This window comes from Cyrtonyx montezumae, unplaced genomic scaffold (assembly GCF_038088225.1).
Source record: "Cyrtonyx montezumae isolate F1298 unplaced genomic scaffold, pur_monq_1.0 scaffold_8, whole genome shotgun sequence".
Taxonomy (NCBI): domain Eukaryota; kingdom Metazoa; phylum Chordata; class Aves; order Galliformes; family Odontophoridae; genus Cyrtonyx; species Cyrtonyx montezumae.
Window position 1 is genome coordinate 111275806 of NW_027072089.1, and position 24866 is coordinate 111300671.

A 24866-nucleotide genomic window follows, 5' to 3' on the forward strand; every position below is an offset into this window, starting at 1 on the left:
TGCAAATTAACTATATTTGTTGTTTTTTTTTAGTGTGAGTTAGATGGAAGCTTGCTATATGGAAATAACAGCTCCCATCTGTTTTGGAATAAATTAGTTGTCATAGTGTCTCTACAGGGTGAACACTTGTCATAGACATCCTTCTGTTTCTGACTTGATTATATTTCTGACTTGACCACTTCAGTTTTCAGAGAACTTGAAAATTGCTGAAGAATGACCTTACAGACTCCATTATTAATCTCACGTACATAAAGGAATAGTTTTCAAAGAAAACAATCAGAACTCTACTCATAATGAACTGAGGCAAGGAATATGTGTGTTCTGTTTTGTTTTCTTTCTCTTTTGGTTTATATTTTGATAGAAATGGATAACATTTTGCAGAAGCAATTGAGCCAAGTTGTCTAATATTTTGTACCAATTTGAATACTAAAATACCTGCATTCAGGTTCACACGTGTATATTCTTTTCTTCTGGGCCCATTTAAAGTCTGTTTTTAGTACAATATTTGTGAATGAGTTAGATGTATTCTTAATTTCCTTACAAGAACAGTGTCTGAAAAGAAGTATGGCTGTTGCTGGGAACGTGGGAGAGACTGCAGATGCCCAACAGCTGCTGTTGAAAGGGTCCCAATACCAAGCAGGAATCCACTTCAATACAAATGGTCTCTTACCTCACAATGCTATCTCAGTGAGCCCAGGAGAAAAAAAAAAATGAAAATTGTCTACCAGCAGTAACAGGGTGGGTGTGACAGGGTGGGTACTCAAATTGGATGCTTTTTAAAAAATAAAAATTAAAAAAGAGAGGAGCGAAGTTTTTCTGGCAGCTTGGATGAACGGAAAGGTCTGGCTAGACATGAAGGTTGCTCTTTTTAACCCCGTAAAATGCCCTTTAATTATTGGCAGTGACCCTAAGTGAACTAATTCTGATCTACTGAGAGATTTATTTCTCTAATCTCTCTAAGATCTGTTTCTGTTTTCAGAATGGGAAAACTACAGCTGTCTTAACCTTCCTTTCTGTTCTGCACCTTTCACTACCTGCTGCCACTCAGCGAGTCTAAAAGTATTACGAGTGGTAGAGTTCTTTGCCCACAGTGCACCATTTAATCTCCATGCTGTGAACTAGTTGAGGGGAAAAAAATTAAGATAAATCTTTTTCAAGTCCCTCAGAATTACTCTGTTCATTTCAGAGTTGAAAATATCAAGATACATTAGCTTTTGGGGAGATATGGTGACAAAAGTACATTCAATTAAATTGTAAGGCAACAAATTAAGATACGTGCTCAAGCTGCATGGAGTCAAATGCAGTTCAATGTTGATATGTATAAATTGGTAATCACTAAGGAAAAAAACACTTGATTAACTCCTCATTGCTGCCTGATTTTGAATTAGCTGGGTGCACTTGAGACTTTTTTTTTCTTTATGCCACTAACTATATATCCTTGCATGCTAATTAGCAAAAGCTTCGGTTTAATGTTGATCAGCATACAAAACAAATAAATGTTGGTGTGTATTAGAAGCAAGTCCAAAAAGTAAGACTGAAATGTAATTCCAGTGTGAAAATGAGTGATGTACCACTCCGGTTTTATGGGTAACGTATTGTGGCTGTAATGCTTTCACAGGGATGCAGCTAAAATGGAGGAGACTTTCCTACTGGTGAAACAGAATTTGAAATGTAGGAAAAGGAAGAAAATAATAATAGTTTCCTTTTGTTTTCAAAATTGCACCTCCAAAAGTATATGTAGGTAGAAATATATACAGAGGCAGAATATGTGGACCGAATAAAAAGCTCATGTATGTCTGGCTATTCTAAAGGTATGATGATAAAAGGACATTTGAGCCAACTGAAAGGCAGCAAACTAACAACTAGAAGGTTTTTTTTCTTAATTCAGTGCAGTTTTACTGTATGGAGTGAATGTACTGCCATAAGTTATCATTTAGGGCAGAAGTTTGTTAGATTAAAGAATTAAATTAGTATATAAAGCTGCCAAGAACACCCACAGCTTCATTAGACACAATTAAACAGAAGTCTATGAGACATATACATTTTCATACTTCACTGCATCAAAAACTTAGGAAATGACAGAGGTTAAGAATGAGTAATTATCATGTTACTCTCATGTAGGATCTCAGCATTTTCGATTAAAAAAAAAATGTCCCTGTGACTTTTTTGATTTGGGAGTTTTTGAATATGTGTATGGGACAGAGCAGCTGAGTGGCTTCATATGAGAACACTGAACTGTGTGTTTTAAAGGTAGTGTTTCTCATGACCATCAGTGCAGAATTTTGCATAATTCAGGGATAAAACTTGCCATGAGAATTCCATGAATAAACTTAAGGATTTCTTTGGCATTTTTTGAAGAAAAGACATGGGGCTTTTGTAGCTTGGTCTAGAAATACCTATGTGGTGCAACTCTTCTTGCTTCTCCTAGGAAGGAAATTAGAGAGGAAAAAAGTCAAGAAAAGGAGCTTTTTCTTCATGCCTTAATTCTGTCTACTTGCACTTTTTTCTTTTTTATTGCTACTTAGATTTCTTCTGTTGGTAAGCAAATAATTATGCCATGTTCTTAGCAAGAAACTAAAGAATTAAGAGGCTGTCAATTCTGCAGCTACACTGAGCTCATACTGTAAGGCTCACCACGACTGAAGAAACAGAATGCCACATGGAATCCTGTTGGCTTGATGGTACTTTAGTATTGAGCTTACATAACAAGCTTTTGATAGTAGAGGGGCTGCAGGGGTGCCCTCTGTGAGGACAAGCCACCACCCTGTGACAGAACAAAGCCAGCTGCACTTGTTCCAAAACAGCATCACTGCTGGCCAGAGCTGAGCCCTGAGTTCCCTGTAGCCCATGGAGGAGCCCCCTGTGTGGCAGTGGATGTGGATATGGAAAACCCCCACAGATGCAGTCCTGGGATAGAGCTGTGGCCTCTGGGAAGAAGTCTGTGGTGGTGCAGGAGATCTGGAGGACCTGATTGCTTGTTGGGTCCCTTGCTGGAGTGGTTCCTGAGGTAGCTCTATGGTTATGCTTGTGTATTGGAGCAGTGTTTGAGAAGCTACTGCAGCCTGTGGGAAGCCTATGTGGGATCAGTTTTGAAAGGAGTTTTGAAGTTTTTTAGAGCAGTTCTCACTGCTCTAGTCTGTTATCGATAGGTAATATATTAATCTCCTTTATGCTGAGTCTGCTTTGCTCGTGGCAGTAATTGGTGAGTGAATTCTCAGTCCTCATTGTAACCCATAACGTTGCTTTTTTTGTTGTTTTTTTTTCTTTTAATCGTATTCTCTCTCCCTGCCCTTTTGAGGAGGGGAGGTGAGAAAACAGCATATTGGAGCTTAGCTACCTACTGGTCTGAAATCACCACAGCTTCTCAGCTGAACAAGTTAGATGACTTGATATTTGCTCTATTTTCTTGAAATACTTCTATTTGGATTATATGTCCATGTCTTTTTGTTAACGGCAATGTGTATTAGTACTGCTTCTTTAGCTTCCGTTTATACAATTGTACCTTGATTTCTACTAAGTATTAATGTCATAGAAATCAAGAAGAATAGATTTGAGTCTGGCTGCAGTATTTGCATTGTTGTTACAGAAACTTTACATGAAGTTGGCTTGATTTTGTCAGGCACTAATAGACTGGGGGTGATGTCATCAGAGCTTTGTTTTATCTGGAAGGTGTCAATGACACTGAACTTTCCCACAGCGTTGATTCATCTCTGAATAGAGGTGTCATGGGTGTTGGTGATAGAACATAGGCATGTGTGTAAGAAATAGTAGAAAGAAATACATTTTAGAAGTTGTTTTCTCTCAGACTGTCATCTATTTTTTAAAAACAAATGTTTTTTCATGCCATCACTTTAAGAAGGAGAGGATGAGGAGATGGGTGTGAGTTCAGTGCCCATCCCTTCACTGATTTTCAGAAGAATATAGTTGGTTTCTTACGAGTGAGGATTTAAAATTCCTTTAAAAGCAATGATTCAATCAAAACCAGATGTGCCAATGATGTGCGTTTCCATTCTACTTTTCTTTCTCTCTTTGTCTCATTGTAACCCTGCCCTAATCAACAAAAATAATCTTCTCTGGGAATGGTAATCCTTTTTACTTCTTTGGGGTTATTCACACCATTTGTGAGGACCCTTCAGGGAGGCTGTTAATTTTATGCATCAATTACTTGCTTAATTGAATTTGGGTGCGTTTATAAATTTAAGGATAAACATGAGCTTTTTTCAGAATCACTTCTGTTACTGTCAATTTTATTCTGAATTTATATATCCATTTTCCAGTGTTATTCCAGATGTGTTTTTATTATTGCTCTGATTTGCAACAAAGATCTTTCCGTTTCTCTCTTGCCACTTTGCAGCATTAGAAAGGTTTTGCTGTTCTTTAGTCACTAGTACTCTCATTCACTCTCCAGTCTCACTACCAAATCTGACTAGGGTTTCTCTGTTTTCCAAGAAGTTGATTATGTTCTAAGTATTGCAAACGTTTCACTTAGATTTGTTTTAGAATCTTCCCATGCTATTGATATGACCATAGTCCATGACCCTGTTATCTCAGACCTTGATAACTGTAGGTGTTTTTTTAACTTTTTCTTGATCTCTTCCTTTGTCTTCTTTCTATTATCTTTAAACTAAAGACTGCATTTCTTGCAAACTGCTTTAAATATGTTCCTGGAATCCTTTTCCTGGTTTCTGATCTCTGTCTGCATCACATATCTTCACCTTTTCAAGACTTAATGCAACAGCACTTATCTCTCAAATATATCTTTTTTCCCCATCTCCCTTGTTCATGCCAAGCATTCTGCCAGCATGGTGTGCTGTGCCATTTTTCCAGTTTCTCCCAGAGCTTGACTCATATCTTCCTTCACAACAGCTCAAGTTCCTAAATATTAATCAACTCATAATCTCACAATTGCATTTCAATATTTTCCCCACAGTCTTCCAACTCTGATTTTTATTTTTTTAATTTGTTTAGCAGTCATTTTTGAAGACAAGACCGTTTGAGTGTAAATGTTTAGTTTTTGAAGCACGTCTTACTCTCATCCTTTTCTCTTCACTGAAATCCACTTTTGAAAGGCATTGAGAGATAAATCAGCATTTAGAAATGCATTATTCCTGATAAGGTGAAGAGAGCAAGGTTAGAGAAACTTGGCTTGACTTGTCTTCTGCTCTGAGACTTGAGAATCAGCTGTAAAACACTGTGTATTGGTTTAGCCAAATAACTGTGCTGTTGCTTTGTATTTGTTATAGTTGAATTCTTTGTTTCAAATAATCTCATCAGTATTATTGCTCACTAACAGTATTTCTTTTGCTTGTTGGCGGATTGGAAAACAAACATTTTAAATTTGGCTTGCATGGTAGATACAGACACACTAGTGTGTTCTAGCAAACTGCACTATCTGCTACAGTCTCATTTGACAAATTTTGAATAGTTTTTCTAAATGAAGGCATGGAATTTCACAACAACGTTTTGAGTAGAAACTTTTATTTATATACAGTGAAACTCTATACTACAATGCCTTACTCTTCCTTTCTGATTCTTCACCAAACATTTTTTTTTATTATACGTTGTCACATTTACATGATAAATCCTCTGAGTAAAATCTTTCATATCTGAATCAGGGAAAACTTCTAATAGCTCAGACTACTTTTAAATTAGATTCCATAAATAAACATGTGAAAGAAGTACGTGGTTATTGCTGCAGCAGTCCTTCTAATTGAACAAATCCAAACACCAGTGTGCTAGATAAAACGAGAAATTCTACTTCTCATTAGCTGTATTCCTTGTTAAAGTAAATATCTCAGAGCCCATTTCTTTCTGATTGATATTTCTTGTTTATCTGTTTCCGTTTTAAAATACTTGCCACATGAACTAGAATTCTGTAAAAGTTTACTAGCTCTTGTTTCTAGTAGTAAATTATGTAGCAAATGTGACTTTAACTCGTGTTTGATTAGAAGCTGTATGTTTTCAAATTAATTTCTCTCTAAGCCCTTTGCAAGGAATAGTAACCCACTGCAGAGAGGTTACAGTACTATGGACTTTGCCTGTTCTGCCTTAATGATACAAGGGAGTAGTTGAGCAAGAATAAATGAGGTACTTTTGGTGGGTAAAAATGTGAGCTGACTGTCAGTGTGAGATCGGTTCTAGGAGCAGTTAGCCAGCAGTAATAGGGCACACTTGAGTAATTGAATTTGCATAACAAGGCTTGCTGAAGAGAGCTGACAGGCCCAGAGATTTGTCTGGCTGGAGATCTCCAGATGGACGTGACCACACAGCAGCTGGGTGGCACGTTTCTCAGCATGGCCAGCAACACCCAGGCTGTCAGCTGGCCCCTGCGATGGCGGAGCCCTGGCAGGACAGCTGGTGGCTTCTGACAGCCCGCGGCCCCGCTAGAGGAGCTTTTCATCCTGCCTGTCAGGGTACGGGACCTGCGGGGACCGGTGGGAGGATGTAACAAGTCACCAGTGAGAGTTGTTAAGATGCTTCAGAAGCCTGCTTCTGTTAAATGGCTGCTGCTGCGCCGCTGAGAGCGAGCCTCCTGAAAGCTCTTTCCATCCTTTAACAAGGACAGGACAAACCTGTTCTCCAGCATTTTGTTAGGAAATCTCTCATTTGGTGTTAGTTTCTACATGTTCAGTTTCAATACCAATATTTATGTGTCTAACCAAGCATGACCCGTCAATGACATAAATGCATTTTTATGGACTTGATACATTTGTAAGACAAAATGCTGGAGCTTTTTCTTCCTCTGTTCCTTCCATCTGAACTAATACTGTTGTACTCTGGATTTACCATGTTCAGCTAAAGGGAGCAGTTTGTGAAAATATACTGTAAAGGAAAGTGTTAGTAACAATACAGGCAGTTGAACAGTGTGCACAAATATTCAGTATAGGTAGGAAAAGGATGCATGATCCCATAAACCTTTTCCTCAGTCATCCTCCATCAAATTGTGTAAAAAGCCTAAGATGTTGGATTTAAAATTGGTCCCCCTCTCAAATTAGGGAAGTTCCAGTTCACCACAAGTTTAGATTCCAGGTCATTCAATTCCCAAAATAGGAACAAAGCTACTGCAAGAGCTGTGCACTCTCGTCAGCTTATCCTTTCTGCGTCAGTTGATGTTACATTCCTCACTTACAAGGTGCTACAGCTGAGAGAAGTAGGTGCTGCTAGTGGTTTGAGCAGTCCCTGGTTTATGCAAATCACCATAAACAGAGGGAATTAAGATTTTTATTGGACATAGTATCCCTAAATGTCCTAATTTCTTAAGAATCTTCTTGCTTCAACAAATGTATTAATTTAATTTGGGAAGGCTGCAGGAGAGATGTTTCCTACTGCTCAAGAATTAGAGTCTGGTCTGTTCTTAGGAGGTATCGTCCATAGTCTTTGTCAAACCAGGAGCCCTCGCTTCTGACTTCTGTATGAAAAGCAGTATTTCAAAATTGGACATTAGTCTTTTCCTTCTTATTGTACTCTCTACTAAAATGTAATGTGTAGCCTTTGTAAACATGACCAGTAGACACTGGTACTCTTTTCTGCCTTTATCACTTGATTAGTACTGTGACATATGATTATGACTTACTTATTATGACCTTTATCCACCCCTACCTTCCACCTCTGGAAACTTCACTACATGTAACAGACATGCCTAATTCTGCTGTGGCCTTGCTCTCTGAGCAATCTCAGCTCAAGGGCAACCTGACTGGAAGCTCTTCCCTGCTCCGTAATGTGAAGGTAACAGAGGCGCTCCCGCCTTACTGCTGCAATGGTTTATGTCTCAGCAGGTGGGCTGGGGTTCCCTGTCTGCACTTTGGCACTCTGACTTTGGTCAGGTCAGAGCCTGTCTTTGATGAAGGAGGATTCTGTGCCTGACTGAGATCAGGACAGTCACTGGCAGGAAGGCTTTACACGTACATGACTCTATTAGTGAGAGCAGTGTGGAAGAGCCTTGTGAACCATTGCAGCCTCCCAGTTTTTGAGCCTGATGTAGCACATTAACTTAGTGCTGGGTTTCCCTTTCACTTTAGAATTATTTTGTTTTATTTGAGGGCTGTTTTTTTTTTTTTTATCAAATACGTTGTGATAGCACTTCAGAGAATGTTCAGAAAGGGTTCTCTCTTTTAAAAGAAGTCCACATGAATAGAGAACAACTCAGAGAAATTGTCAAAGACCATTGTTTTGTAGTTTTCAGACATTTCTAGTTAGATTTTTTTCTTAGTGACTTCATGCTTAGTATGCAATAAGTAGTTTATGAAAAAATTCTCTTTTTTGGTATCCATTCATGAAAGAAACTGACATTTCAAGTTAACAATTTTTGTTGAATCCTGCAATGCTGCAATATAAAATTTGTAAGATTTAGCTTGCAGAATGGTAAACTCAAAGCATTTATGTTCAAACAGTAGTGATGGCTAAGCAAATCACTAATTTGTGTCCATCAGATTAAAAAAAACCAAAAACTAGAGAACACGCTTGTCTTCCTATGCCACCTTAATTTTTTTTTGTTACGTATGTTGTTTTAGAATGGGAAAAGCCTTTAAGTCTGATGTATATATATTCCCTTTAAGTCTGTATTCCAAATGAGCAAAAACCTTTGACTGTGCTTTTAACAGATTCTGGAAATGTCCTTTTTAGATCACTTATCATTTTTTCATGAATTAACTATAATTTTGAGAAGTATTGTTGATTGAACAGGCTTTCTTGACACACTAAGCAGCTTCCTAAGGAAGAGAGTTTTGATGACATTTTGAAGTGTTTACGTAATCATTTCACTGTTTCATACATTTTCTAGCTAGCTCTTGATACAACGATGTAAAAAAGCCTTTTATAAGACAAAATGCTGTGTCTTTTGAGTTTTGTAAGAGATTTTGATCCGCTTGCTTTCCTGTTTTTGCAGAAGGAAACTGAGGAGTCTTAATTGAGATGGATATAGAGGCTGCACTGAGATAAGGGACGCAGTCTGAAAATGTGCTCCACAAAAATTAAGAGGAATTATTGAAAGGCAAAAGTATACCTTATATGTTTAGCCAAAAGTGATTAAGGAGCTGGCATTTCAAATGTTGTGCCAAGCATTATTAGCTTCCCTGATAAGACTGCAGTGTTAGGCTGTACATAGCAGATCTGATTACTGTCTGCATATTATCTGTGCTAGTGTTAGTAATTTCTGATGTGCATACTTTACTTTTAAGCCAGTTGCTCAGTAGCTGGTTCATGTATTTGATTTCTGATGCTGTTAGAATATTCAATTCAAATTTTGAGCAGTTATTTATTCAAATATATATAGAATTAAATTTGCTTTGTAAGTTTCTCAATCAGCAACTCTCTTCTGCCTTCCTCTTCACCCACTTTCCAGGAAAAAGGTAATGCAGGTGTTATTAAAACTTCTTGAGATGTCTGTGTGCAGAGAGCACATGCTGACTTCCCACTGAGGCTCTGGATATTTAGCCAAATATATTGAGTATTGCTACCATATTTCTGTATTTTTCCCACCTACAATGCCCACTGAAATGTAGTGTGGTAATTAACAAGGGGTACAGGACGAGCGAGAGCCGTACTTATGCATGTCCTCTCTCCTGTTAGAGAAGACAGTACCAAAATCAGCAAGTTCTGCCTTTTGAGGCTGTTTATTACAATGAAGTCCCTATTCAGAAATAAGTTGCAATACTTCACCTGTTCTTCCCAATTTCCCTATCTTTTATGAATGAAAGCCCAAATCTGTGGGGACAAAAAAAATAAATGCAGCTTTCTAGTTACATGTTCTGAGACAAGAGTAAGCACAGAAAGATCCCAGTACGACCTCTTAAGAACGTTTTTTTTTCTGTGCTTTTATCATACAAGTGCAGTTCTTTTTTCATCTTCATTCCAAGGTGTAATTAAAAAGTTAATTTGAAACTGCAGTGTTATCTCCCTGTGAAGTCAAACGTATTTTTTTTCTTTTGATTTAAGAGCTTTTAAAAAGCATAATTAAAGAAAATTATTTTAGCCACTGTTTTCTTTCTGTAACATTTTTTGGACATTTAATAAATAGCTGTAAATCAAGTAGAGGGCATATGAAATTACACTGTTTATTCCAGGTTCTTACCTCCTCATTATATTTTTTGATTGAGGAGGTTAGAACAGCCTACTGAACAATTTACACACATCAAAATATTCTAGAGAACTTGGAGCTTGAAGGTGTCAGGTTTTGGGATACTACCCTGTGACTTCTTTCTTTGGTACTGCCAATAGCTGCATTTCTTCAGCGTGTATGGTCCAGTTCATTTCTGATGCAATTGATTTGTGTAAAATGTTGAGGACAGAACATAAGCATGGCTCAGGATGAGAAAATAGTTTATCCTGAAGGATGCCTGTTTCTTATGCATGCATCACGCAAGCGTTACTAGTTGTTTTTCTTCACATGTGGCTTTGGTAATTATTATTTATTTAGATTTTGATGGTAATATTCCTTCTTTTCTTAGGAAGAAATGTTTCCATGCACTCACTGGGTGCTTTTTCCTTGTTGTTTTGTCTGTTTTCTGAGCACGAGCAATTTGATCTTGTCTACTGTTACATTTTCCATGCTTAATTTTTTTGTTTGTTTGTTTTGCAACAGACGTACTTCAGTGTTTTTTGTTTTGGTTTTTTTTTTCTCTAATTTTCTGTTGTTGAGGTTGCTTCATATGGACTATGTTTGTATTTCCTAGTTACAGCTTTTGTTTTCATAAGATACAAATCAATTTAATATTCCATATTCTGGATAATCCGTCTTCCTTATCTCTCTTTTCCTAATCTGTGAGCACGTACAGATGCCACTGTATATGCAACCATCTCCACCAGCTGAAAACTGATCTCTCATCTGTTCCTTTAAACTTTCATTGTTCTTTAATTTTACTTGGAATCAATCATTGCTCTACTGAATCTCTGCTTGATTTTACGTCCTTGCTTTCAGTGGTGTTCCTGGGCAGTATGCCATTCTGTTCTCTATCCATATGAATAAGACCCAACCATGCCTCCCCACGTCTGTGAAGATGAAACTCTTGCAAGCTGTGGTTGTCCCCTTGTTTGCTTTGTGCTCCCTTGTTGGACCAGGCTGTACCATGCAGCTGATTGGGGAAAAATAATGTCTGCTCTTTGCTGCTTTGTTCCTCTGCCTCTCCAAGAGGCAGATGCTATGAAAATTGTGCCCTTTAAAGGGCTTTGCAGAACAAGTGCACAGTGAGGAACCACGGAGATAAAAATGTGTTGTATAGTATAGGAAGATTGCAGAGCTTTCTAACAGCAGTAGTAGTAAGTGAGCTGCAAGAGCTAGGCTGATCTACAGGAGTCCCATGGTCATGAAGACAGTCATCAGCTGCAGATAAATGAGGGGGTTCTGGACATCCTAGCTAACAGGCGTACAGTCTCTCTTTGACGGAGACCTGAGCACAGCCTCGCTGTGGCTCCTTATTGCTGGGTCCAATGCTTCCTGGAGTGAGATCACCATGGCTCTCCATTGCTGTGTGGCAAACTTGCTCAGAAAGAGATAATAAAAGGAGGTTTGGAAGAGATTTTAAGCTGCTATCAGATGCTTTTACCCGTTTGGGCACTGCAGCTAGCAGAATTTGAGGACAGCCTCTGTAAAACAAGCCAACTCTTACTAGTCAACTGGCATTCAAGAATGTTTTGGTTTCTGAATGGAAAAGTGAAGCTTAAACATATGTCTGTGTTGGCAGCATAAATTACTTTCCTGCATAAGTGTCCAGAATTCCTTTATTCTTTCTTTACATTTCCAGCAGAGCTCTTAACTGGGAGTTCAGACATCGGGGTTCTTGTTTTGTCCAAGTTTTAGTCAAGTCTGTTTGACATGTTCCCCTTCCTTTGGCTGCCAGTTGTTATAAGTTAATACTTGGAATGATCAGTCTCTTGTCTCACCCACCGTCATTCCATCCATATGTGGACAGATCTGGGGATTTCAGTCCCAGTTCTTTTCCAGTTTCTTGCCCTGAAAATCCCTTAACCCTCAGAGTACCACATGATAAAAATGCAAAATGAGATGTGAAACAGTTGTTTTTCACTTTAAATACAATTAAAGCAGTTTTCACCTAGGGCATTTTAATAGTAAGCCATAGCAGTTCTTCCTATACGTGTGTAAGTTCATATAATTTTACAGCTAAATGCCACGTAGTCCCACCTACTTTACTCTAAGTTATTTATATCTTGTGATGTATAAGATTCACAAAAGACATTTTAAAAGTGCTACATTTTATCAGACTTGTGGCCAGGTTATATTAGAAGGAAGTGGTGGAAAGACTGAACAGAACTGTACTACCCTCCTCGTGATGTGTGATAGGGCTTTTTTCCTTATTTTTGTGGTTTATTCTCTATGGAAAATAGTTAAATTTGTAATTGCATTGAGTGGTGCTATATCACGATGATGTTGCTGGATTGTATATGCAAAGATCTTCACTGTAAATGTAATATAGTCTGTTGTTTGGTTATTTTTTTTTCCCTTATTGCACTCATGATATAACTGACACAAGTTTCTAATCTATCTGATGCATATTGGTCTTATTAGGTGGAGGTAGCGTTCTATGAGTCACACAGCATCAGTCCACAAGCCATTCCAGTTTACAGATCAGTATTTTTATTGCCTCGTTGAACTTAGAAAAGCACAAACAATTTCTGATCGTTTCCTGATACGAACTGACAGTAGCAAGTCCTACACTGGCATGCTGTAAATTTTTTTCTTATTTGTATCAACCTGGGGTTTGTGTTTGGACAGCCATTTTGAGATGTTTCACTGTACATCAAAATAATAAGTCCTAATGGATTGCTTTCTGCTTGACTAGACAAAAATATTTATTTAAAAATACATAAATAAGCTGTGCCTTAGCAAATGTAAAAGAAACAGGAGATCAGAAATGTGTATTTTCTGTTATCAGCTTTGCTTTATCGGGTATTTATATTCTGCGTGTGGTTTTATTGTATATTAAATTCTGACAATAAGGTAGCTTTCCCTCGCCAGGGTCAGTGGTGTTCAGATTAATCAGGCTGACACTTCATGCCGGTGGGTCATGAACTGTTGATAATAGCATTAAATGGTGATTCACTTGCTGCGGGGAGCACAGCTCATTATCCACTCACTATATTAAATCATCGCCACAAACAGCCAGAATCCAGCGTGTGCACACATATGCACACACGCATGCACTTGCTCACTCGTGCACAGGAAAGTCAGGGGTGCAGATCTCTATCCATTCCTCTGTTTATTGCAACTGGTTTCCTGCACACAGGGACAATCAGCTCCTCCTCATTTGAGCAACTGGAGTTGTTCTGAAAAATGTATTTGTGTGTGAAACAGGACTCTGCGGTTTATTTTCTAGCTTCTCCCCAATGAGAGAGTATTATTACTGTAGCCAGTTCCGTGGTAGACAAAAACAAAGAGAACTACATGCACGCCCCTTCAAAAGTGTTCTGTTTTCCAACACTAACAAGATGCAAAATGAAAACAATTGAAATGAAATTGCCTGGATTCCCCTGAATACGGATTTTTGTTTAACACTGTGTTTGAGTGACTTCTCTATTAGTTTCAGATGTGCTGCTTTCCTGTTAAAAAAATACTTCGGTTAAAAAAAAGTAAAACCAAATTAGCTGCTGTCCCATTGCAAGAAAAGGCATGGATATCATAATGGAAAACATAAAAGCTGCCCAAATAGCTTACCAGTGGATTCGTGATGTTGAGTGAGGGGGAAATTCCACCCTCTAACGCTTGCAAAGATTTTGCAGTTAGCTGCAGATCTTACTTAAGTTCTGTTCTTAGAAAGGAAATGGGAGTTGAAAGCACAGCAAGGCATCTGTTCAGCACTTACTGTGAAACATGGGGCTTACTTCTCTACCTGCAACAGAGAGCTGGTGAGCTGCTGCTTCTGCCCTGTCTGTCTGCATCAGTATCACTTGCTTTTAGTGCAGAAGTGAGCATTGAGAGCCACTGCTTGGAAGCCCTTGGCCATAAAGTACAGAAGCTTAACTTTGGCTATGAGCTTCTCAGCGTCTCAAACCAGTGCTACGTCAGTGTGGACATTTTTAAATAGTTCCAGAAAACGTTATGTTTAATCAGTATACCAGTATTAATTTTCATGAGAGCTGTTTTAACCTCGCTGTTAACTTGAAAATTGAGAAACTGGTTTTTGCCAGTTTTGTTTTTCAGTGTATGTACCTTTATATGTATCTACTTTATGTCAGTGTATACATTAATAATTGCTCTCAGAAAGGGAAACCCTTTTTGAAACCATTAACACACTGTAGGCGTTCAGAGAAGTACCAAATGGATTACCAAGGGAAACAGTTTAAATTCCTCAAGTTGCCTTTTTTGGTGTTTTTTTTTTTTTCTTTGTAGGTGAACTAGCAGCTAGGATCTGCTAAGAGAAACAAGGTAGCATGACAAACCTACAGGCCACTAGAGGTCACTGTTTGGTAATCAACTTCTAATGAACCAGAACCGTCGGGAAAGCCAATAAATTACGCTGTGGATTTTTCTAATTATGAATTCCTATTTAATCATTCAATGACAAGTTAACTGTGGCAGTGGTTCTATGTACTTTGCATACACAGTTATGTTAATGTACTATTATATTTCTTAGGATGGAGGTCCTCCATCATTAGAGCAGTTCATTACAAAGACTCTCTTATCTAATCATAATTACTGATTATGAGGAATAATTAACTTTGTTACCCTCTTGATTCTGTTCATAGGCAAAATGCAGTCTTTTTTATTTTCTTTCTTTTATGGAAGACCAGGGCACGTGTTGACTTTTGATGCCTTTAAATAAAAAAGGTTAATTTGGTTTTGTGCAAAATTTCTTAAGTTGTAGCACTGGAATTGTTACAATTAGTTGTCAAAAAAATAGAAAATAAAAAATTAATTATTTTATAGCAAGTTTCTTTAAGTTGATGTTTCATACAGTTAAATGTGAAAATGTGCTTTCTTTCATGAAAACGCAGCATTTGGAGCATGTAAAGATTGGTAAATTTAAACCATATGATTGCATATTTGTCCTTCCTGAAACAATAAAAGTAATAATATAAATAGCATCTCTTTTTAAAAATATTTCCATATTAAACTTAGAATTAGTGTGATGTAAAGAAGTATGACTCGTAATTAAATTATGGGGCTTGAATTCATTGGGTTAGAGTCATTAAATAAATTTGAGAACATCGAATGGTACATTACATTTTAGGCTGGAGGGCAATGCTAAATCTAGTTCTATGGAAGATACGTATTTTCTATTTTGCAAAGAGGTAATAATAGAATTATGTGCAGAGGATTCCTTAACAGGACATAGATACGAGAACAGCTTTAAAAATAAAAACCGAAAAGATGCCGTAAATGGAAGGTCTGGATCATTCCAATTTCATTTGCTCTTCTAGTGGATGTCATCTTGCATTTTCTACTTTGTTTTTTTAGTGCGGAATAAAAGTTCTAGAATTAACCAGAGATATACTCAAAGTAGGCAGCAGAAAATGCTTTGTTACTCTATGGTTATAAAATTAGACTTGCTTGAAAATAAACAAATATTTTAAAGGAGAAACTGAAAGGTGATATATGGGTTCTTTACAGTATCCTGCCATAAGATTCAGTGACAGAGTGGCTGCTGAAAGGCTCAGCACTGCAGCCATGCACTGATAGTGGCTCACCTGATGGAAAAAATCCTTGGTCCTCGTATCAGGCATAGCACTTTAAGGGGAAAAAAGCCAAAAGTTGTTTCAAAAATGTTCAATGCAGTCTTCAGTCCTGTTATTTTTTAACTGTTTCTTTCCAATTTCAGTTGGTAAAACCTTAACACTTGTCCAGTCATAGAGTGTACCTGAAGTAGGTAAAATTAGAACTCTGGGTTGGGCAACTCTCTAGCAGAAAATATCTTATACTTTTAAAATAACATCTAGCCCTTCTTTTTGTCTATATCTTGCTAACTCTTGCTCAGAATTTCATTAGATTGATGCTGTTAGACACTAGATACATTTTGTAAATGTAAATGGGACTCCTACTGCTTGGGGTTGCATAGCTACATCTTCAACTCTTAGATAAACCAGAAATGCTGAAGGCTAGGTCTGCTGTGCTCTTCCACTGCCATTTTAATGGGTTTTTGTTGTTGTTATTGTTTTTACATTTTTTGCTATGTTTTTATTATGTGATAAGAAAGGATTAATGAATGGATCAACAGAAGTTTATCTGCATGACTTTGCACTTCTGCAGCTGGCTTTCTTAAAAGGAAACCTTTTATTAAGCAGAGCATTTGAACCTATGCCTGTGGAGCAGTGCAGTTTAAATGCATACCTCAGTGTGATTTAATTTTCTTTTTTTCTTAGCAATGTGCTTAATACCTTCTTAATTTAAAAAGAGAAAAGAAAAATGTTGCTGTGTTTTGTTGTTTTGGGGAGCTAATCTGAGAGTAACTTAGTAAAGAAAAGTATAATGGGCAAAAGTGTTTTTTTGTTTTCGTAAAATGGAAATAATACCTTGTTACAGTAGTACTGATACTAGAGAAATATGTAAAAAAATAATATTTCCTGGTTTATTCTTCCTTCATAAAGTCCTCATTGTGCTATTAACAAGTGGGGTTCTGGCTGTAGTGTATCTGTTCCACAGTGATGTGTAAACATATTTGCATTTTGTTGTGGAGTTGAAGTATTATACATGAGTGTTTTGTGATTTCTAGATAGAGAAATTCAAGTTAAGCCAGCAAAATCTGCAAAGGTGGTGCCTTATGGCTAACTGCTTTCTGTAATTTACAGGGCTCAGCAATTTTGGCCAAGCATCTCTTTTTGTTGCTCACAAACTCGCACAGCAGCTATATAGTGCTCAGTTGAGGCAGGTGAGATAGAAAGCTGTGATGCCAAGGTGGAATTCTGCTTCTGCTTGTGGCCTTTGCTGTCCCACACAAACCTTAAGGTTATGTGGTGATTTGGTTTTTCTTGTTTTTCATTTTGATATTGCTTGTGGATCTTGGCTAGAGCAGATAGAATTGCTCTTCTCCTATTTTACATGGGACACTGCAAATGCTCATCTCTTTCAGATTTTTCTCATATTGTTCCAGAACAGTCTATTTTTTAGCTGCCTATCTTCTGTACAGTGTGGAAGATTCTGAAGAAAGTGGAGTTATGGAGCCCTCAGTGTATGTTGAATTTGAGGCTCTGTCACCTTTCTAATACTAGACATAAAATATTCTTGTTTTTGCAATACATGATTGAGAAGTTCTTTTTTTTCTAGGATGTGGTGCATAATCCAGCCAGCATGGGAATTGTGCTGGAGCCTATCTGCTGAAAATCAGCTGTGTGGAGGGATAGCACTGGCCCACATGGTTGAGAAACGGTGTGCATGTTCATGTTTCAGTTTCAGGTCTTCACTAAAGCCCTAAAACTTATATCACTGGTGCTGACCAAGAAGATTGTGAGTTATTTTCTGTGTTTATTTTGTATGTATACTGTGCCTACTCAGAACACAGCTATGGTTAACCAGATAGCTTAGTGCCATGAGCTTTACATTTGGACTATCCCAAAGTCTGACTGGAACATTTGGCTTATGAGATACCTAGAACATACTGCTTCAGTTGTGCACTGTTCTTGCTGCTGTTGGGATAAAAACTAAAATACTTACTTTGAACTGTGCTAAACCCTATTCAGTTAGTCCAGGACAGTATATGCCTGCAGTTGTCGTTAAGTTTTAATATTTCTGTATAGGCCTGCAGCCCTGAGATTTAGACTGCGCATGTGGATGTTGAGGAGCAGCTAACTCTGGTACTCCAGCAGCTACACTCAAGGGCTTTTCCTGTTCTCTAGGGCTTTTTATGGTGAGGTATGGATTAAAGAGAGGCAATATGAGAGATGACTGGCATGAACTGCTGCTCAAAAATATTTTTGATGCAGTACTTTGGGTATTAAAAATAAGCTGCTAATTTAATCCATTGTGCTTTCATCCTTTCTTATTGCAATGCTGTGAGCCATTTTCCTCGTAACTTTCCAGGTGCGCTGCTATTTCACTTTGCCATTACAGTAACTAAACACGGTGCTGCCAACAGAACAGTCTCATCAGGCCTTTCTTTCAGACTGTACTTTGTTGACAAGGTTAAAGCACCTTCTGTGTTCATTTGTCTGTAGCAAGTTATTTTCTTTGGCTAATCATTTTGGAGGTGTCATTTGCTACTGAATACCATCTCATATTTTTTTCTGGTGCATTTGCTTCATATTAAGCCTCTTTAACAATAGCTTCTACTCAGTTTTTGCATGATTTATTGGGAGAACATATTGTTTTCTGTGTTTTGGCATCCTTCTGTAATACATCTAATTCAGATGGAAGATTTTTATGCTAGTGTCCATGGCCAAGTTCATGCACTAATCCCTGTAGAATTCTACTCAGTGCTTCCTCTAAAAGCATAAAGCTTCTCATTACCATTTTGTCTTTTTTATTAATTATTTCTTTATCTTTCCCTCTACACTGTCTTCCTGATGACATTTACGTATTTTTTTCTCTGCCACTGTAACATATGTATGTTCCTGCTGTTCACATGCATGTATCCTCATGATCCGTGGCAATCCCTCAGCATGTTCCCGCAATGCCCCTGTGGGTCCTTGTATGTACACCAATGCCTCTCAGGTTGTCACGCGGGACGGGTGAGGTTAGTGTTGGCTTTTGTCTTTGTATGGCATCTAGCAAAATATCACCAACCACAAGTGCTAGAGAAAGGGTATTAAAAGTATGCACAGCCCCATCTGCGGTCTCCATATTATTCTAGGAGGCAAAATGTGTTCAGTTACTCCCTCTCACGCTGGGCTCTCCAGAACAGGTAGCATATTGCTCACCTCTCTCTCATCTTTCTTTCAGTCTGTGCCACTGTTATGAAAATAGCTGCATCGAGCATTAGTGCTGATGCTCACAGCCTGACCCACTCCTCGCTCTTTCCTGTGCTTGTGGGAGGCAGGGGTGGAGGAGGAGGAGGGAATTATTATTCTGCTGCTGACACAGGGAGAATGAGAGGGGCTTGATGCAACAGAAGATTATGTTCCCTGAGGATAAACAAACAGAAGGAGATAAATTAGGAGAGAGGATAATCCTGTTAATATGTGCATTCCTTAATTCTGATTCAGTTTTTCAAAATGTACAATTTCAGAGAGGTTAGAGATTTAATTAGTACCTGTAAACCACCTCTTGATGTTTGCCTTATAGGTTGAGGAGTGATACTTTGAGTTGGCATTTGAGAAGCACAAATCCACCCGTAAACAGGAATTGTGCGTTGTGTTATGAATATCGCATGAGGGAGAAATAATAGCATGCACATCATCATTCCTTCCTCAATTAAATAAATAAACTTTTGTTTGCTAGACTTTTTCAAAATACTGTTCGTTTGGAATTCAGGGCAGCTTATTCCTTGCAGTCTTCTGTTGCTTTTTCAGCAGAAGCTGGGCCATTGTGATATTTATCTGAATTCAAACAAGGCTAATTAAAAGAGCTGCTGACAGTTGTTGTGATCTGACTTTGACTGGAGCTTGATGGTCATTATGGGTAAATAATGAACCAGGTCTGCAAATGTAGCAGCTGCCAACTTGGGATAGAAGAACAGCTATTGCGTCCAATTTAAGGATCTATCGACCGCTTCCCTTCTCCCTGCAGATCTTCTTCCGAGCAGAAAACTAATGTTTTCTACTGCTTTGTTTTGTGGTTTCAGCTATTTCTGATATAGACTATAATTTCCTCTTAAATATTTAACCTAGTCCATTATTAGCTTTCTGAGTTAACAACTTTTCCATGGGGCTTTCTTTGTGTTTTTATTGTTTCGGTTTTTTAGGGTGTTTTTTTTTTCCCAGTTTGTTTTTATGTACAATGTAAGTGCTTAAATAATTATGATAATGTGTATTTAATTTGCCTGTTGCTGCAGAATAAAAACCAACTAGTTTTTTTTTCTTTGCACAGCCATAATTTTGCAGATTTTATAATTGGATGATGCTGTAAAAGCAATGCATCTACTTCCTCAAGCGTGCTTTTTCTCCTGGAGTTGCACTGCGCTCTCGTTGTATAAATCTTCAAAGCACTGACCTGAACCTCCATTTCCATTTTTGTTCAAACATCAGTAGTTCATGAGGTATGGTGGTGCAAGGCTCTATTCATCAGAAGAGCGAGGTAGCAATGGCTTTCATTAAGGCATAATTCCAAGTATGCTGTCGCTTCATCATGAGCTTTGCCTTGTCCCATTAGCAAGCAAAACCAGTGCGTGCAAGGGAAAATGGCGAATTTTAATAATAAATTAAATTAACTTTCTGCTAGAATCCCTGCCATCATAAATGCAGAATGGACATGTAAAAGTCACTGTGGAATTTTATATCCACAAGAACTTCCCATTTGCCCAGCTGCCACGCGAAGAGGCGGCCGTGCATTATGTAAAATGTAGGAACGTGCTCGTGCACGGCGCATAATGCCGCACAACTCAGGGTCTTGCTGGGAAGAAATGATCCCAAGCGTGCCCCTAAAAGACAAGCTCTGTGCTCTGGGATATAATGATGAAAAATTGCCCGTTTATTCGTGCCTTTGTGTTTCAGGAAAAACCAAACTTTGGGTTGTTGGCGGAGGGGCTTTGTGAGCGTGTGGTGCTCCGGTTGCGTGAGGCCGGGGTTACGTGCTGCTGGTCCCAGCTACACCGGATCGCCCCCAGCATGTGCGGAGCCATCCGTCTGTGTCACCCGCACCCCAGAGGACATCTGACATGGGCTAAGGAACAGAAACTGTGATCACTTACAAATCAAACATGGCACGCTCTAAACCGATTGTGCACGGCAATCTTTTCGAGAAAGGACAACTAATTGAACATGATAAAGTGTAAAGTTAATTAACACCCTTAAATTTGTTGATTACTTTCACGGGATTATATTGTTCGTTGAGTAGCAGCTTTCTGTCCCAGCTGTCGCCTTTTTAGCGAATGTCTCTGGTAAACAATAGAGACACCATAACAAGTCGTAAATGGTCCCTGTGACAGCAGCCCCTTGTGAGGCTGCATCTGTAGAAAATGATTAGAACAATTGCATTTTAAAGACGGCTCACATCGCAGTCCGGTCCCATCGGCCCTCTTCTTTATCTCTGGTGATGGCAGACTGGTTAAAACATTTAAGTTCTTTGGAGCAAATTAAGTGATTTACTGTGTTTCGGTTCTACAGCAGTAGAATAGCTTCATAGCTCTACCTTTGATGCCCATTTTTGTAATAGGGAATGAAACGCAATCCCTCGGAGCGATGGGGGGTTTTTCTTCTGTGTTTTTGTTTGTTGTTTTTTTTTTAATTATCTGAGGTTGGTTTGTTTACTCATTTCCTAGAAATAGATTAAGTCTGTCACACTTTGTCTATGAAGTGACTAGGAGAGAATGATGTTCTATTTATATTTTATAAATTTATTGCTTTATTTCCAGGAAGGATTCAGCAGGATGTTGCCTATACATGTTGGTTGCCTTTACCTGCTGTTGCCTTCTAGTTGGTTTTGGACTTATACAAAACAATAGATACCGTTCTGGTTAATCTTTCCTTGTGTATTTTGGTTTAACTTTTAGTGAGTTGGAAAAGCCAAAACATTTTTTGTGAGCTGGCAGGTACTTAAAAGGCACTGCTTTGCACTTAGGAGCACGTACACACATACACAGATGCAGGCTGTGAAGAAGGAGAACAATCATGACAAGAAACTGCTTGTTTAGGGAAACTATAGTCACTTAGGTTACAGTTTTGTAAAAATATTGGGATAAAGAACCAGTGTTCCATCACACATACACAAACGCTTGAAGGTACAACATTGTACAACAGGAGAGAGCATTCAAACCCTAACACTTTAATTTTTCTTGTTGATTTTTATATCTGTTTTGGGTCGTAAGCCAGTTGCTGTCTTGCTCAGTAGGCTGTGTGTTGAATAGGTCACCATCAAAATGGAAGTTTGCCTTCTGAGCTTCTTTGTGTTACAACCCCTGTCCTTACCTTGTCCGAAGCAGCTAGGTGCTGCATCATTCATGTTCAGTTTTAATTTTTCTTCTCAACTTTGCCAACAGCAGAAGTTCTTATCTGCAGGTGCAACACAACAGTGATTTAAATATTTTTGCATAAGGGAGTGCTTGGGTGCTTTGTGTATTCAGCAGTGTAGCTGTAATCCTCATCTAATGCACAGCCCTACAGTGCCACTTTGATTTAACTTGGCTGTGCCCTCCTCTTATGGAAATGTAACACAACGGAAACTAGAAGCAGATACATTCATGTAACGTCTTTATGTTAACTTTCTTTTTCTATCAATTTCTATTCTTCATAATAAGCAAACTGCTTGCAGATAAACTCCTTTAACTGATGTAGCTCTAGGGTAGGACTACAGTTTGTTTTTGGAGCTGGAGGCATCTGTTGCAAATTACAAGACTGTTTCCCAGGTACTAAATATTGCAGGAGCTGTGATCAGCAAGAAAAAGAGGATATGGAAGTGCTGGGTGGCTGCAGAACCTATAGGCTGCCTGGCTGGGAGCCTAAAATTTGAGATTATCTGACTCCGGACTGTCTCAGGACAGCTGTGGCCATTTGCTGCCGTCATATGAGGGCCCCTAAGCCTCCATTCACTTTTTCATACAAAACTGTGAAGCTAGGAGCTGCTCTATGTCAGATTCACTGGGCAGACTCAGGGCACTCAGTAAGAACCACATGCAACCCTTGCCCTCCAAGTGACTCAGGCAGATGTGACAGGATGTTTTAAGGAGCAGCTCTGTATTTACCTGTTCTCATTACAAGGCACTAATCTTCCAGACTTTGTCCAGAACTTTTTGGTACCCAAGTGGAAAGCCTCTATCTAGGTGGGTATGAGTTTTTCAGGGCTACTCTAGAACTTCTCACTGTGCTTTTTTCCCAGATTCTTTTTTTTTTTTGGTATGTGTGCGTGTGTGCCCCTCCCACTAGCTAGCTCTCTTATCTGAAAACCTGTTCCTGTCAATTTAAATCTCTGGGAAACACTCTGATAGTCTTATGATTTACTGACTCAGAGTTGAGCTACTCTGTGCAATCTGCTGGCGTGACCTCCTTAGAGAATTCTGCATACGGGCTGGGGGACTCTCACAGAGAGGCCGAGCACTGGGCTGCAGCCATGGGCTCCTGCAGCCCTGCCTTGCAGAGGAGGAGGTCTTGCACGTGCTGCTCGCAAAGACAGTTTCTCAGAAAGTGCCCCCTGAGGACAAGAAGAAGCTCTCTATATTTTGGAAAGAACAAATAGATCCTGAATATGGACTTTTGACCCGGCACAGTACACAGAGTACTGGTTTAGGTGGTAATAAATCTTGTAGAAGTCAAAAAGTGAAAAGTAATCATGAGCTTTGTTTTTTATAACATTGAGCTGCTTTGCTTTCTCCCTTGCTCTCTTCAGTCTTAGAAACTGAGAACAACTTCACCGGCCTGTGTTGCTCTTGTGGAATCTGTGATTTCTGAAATAAAAATCTTGTCTAGTGCCTTTTTATTTCTATTTTTAGCTGAAGTTACAGATCTTGTACTCCTCCCTGCCAAAACTTGCTGAAATTACCAATGTTCTAGATTTGCTGTATTGCTTCTTTAATTCTGATAAAAGAGCTAGTAGTTGGCAAGGGCATTTGATGATAAAATTTAGCGTGAAGTACATAACCCTTTGTTTTTAAAATCAGAATTTTCCAAGCCTGCTGTATTATACGACAAATTGTTCTTTTTTTTTCCTAGTTAGCTAATTTATTTTTTCTACTTGAAATGTAAGTGTTTGAACAAGTGAGAGAGTGCAGCTGTCAGAAGATTAACCAGCTGAAAACTATTGTCAGCATTAATTTTGCTCTAATAAATGACTCTCTGAAGCTATTTAGCAGTCTGTAATCTAGATACAAGGCTATTGACCTATGATGGATAGTACTGGATTTTGTTTGTAAGCTTTGACTTAAATTGTCTACTTAATTTGCTGCAGGTCAGATCACAGGATTAGTGGTAAAGGCCATTATGTGGTTTGAATAAAAATAGCTGGAGGAATGGAATGAAAATCATTGTGTTTATTAATGTAGCAATCTTTGCGGTCATGTACATAGTAAATTGGTAGCCAACAAGATGACAATGACCTGTTTGTGTTAGTTCTAAATCTAGGCTTTGCTCCTTGCCAAGTTGTTGGGATTTGCCACATGAGCTGTCTGGGGAGGAGTTGCTCCAGTGAGATAAAGGATTGGCTGCAGATAGACTGCCTCAGCAAGAGCAGGATAGTCTTTACCATTGTCAGTATTTCAGTACGGCAGTGTTTTTCTAGGAGCAGCGTGTTTTGTACATATCAGCTGAAAGCTTTGGGTCTGTGTTTTTCCTAACAATCCAGTTTGGGACTCCTCACTACTGGAGTGAGTCTAGCTAAGGGCCACTAAGCTGCTGAAGGTACTGAAGCACCTTTCATGTGAGGAGAGGCTTGGAGAAGTGAAGGCTCAGGAGGGACCTTATCCAGGAATAGAAATATCTAATGAAAGAGTGGGAGCCTGCTCTTTCTTAACTGTATGAATACAAAGGGTAATGGGTGCAAACAAAAATGCATGAAATTCCTTTTTAGCAGTGTGTTTTCATTTGTCGCTACACAACATCTAGCTCAGTGCAGGGTGCTTCACTTACACTCTTGAAACAACTTCAATATAAGGATTATTATGGTTATGATGGTAGCTAGTTGGTGAAAAAGAATTGCGAATAATAGCTAAAGAGCAGTTTGTCTTCTGTAGAAGCAGAATGATTCACCCCATTTTATTTGGATGTTCAGTTCGCAGGACTAGTTTTATTTCAAATTAACTAGTTTTATTTCAAATACTAAAACTAGTGTTTTATTTGAAAGTGGAATGCAATCTGTAGCTGTATATCCTGAAAGGTCAAAGCTTGATCCATGACACAGA

General features: G+C 38.5%; 1 protein-coding gene across 2 annotated transcripts in view; it reads left to right on the plus strand.

Moving 5' to 3' along the window:
• The window catches only part of HIBADH (3-hydroxyisobutyrate dehydrogenase), a 79997-nt gene that overhangs the window by 41092 nt on the left and 14039 nt on the right, over nucleotides 1–24866 (plus strand). The window lies entirely within an intron of this gene.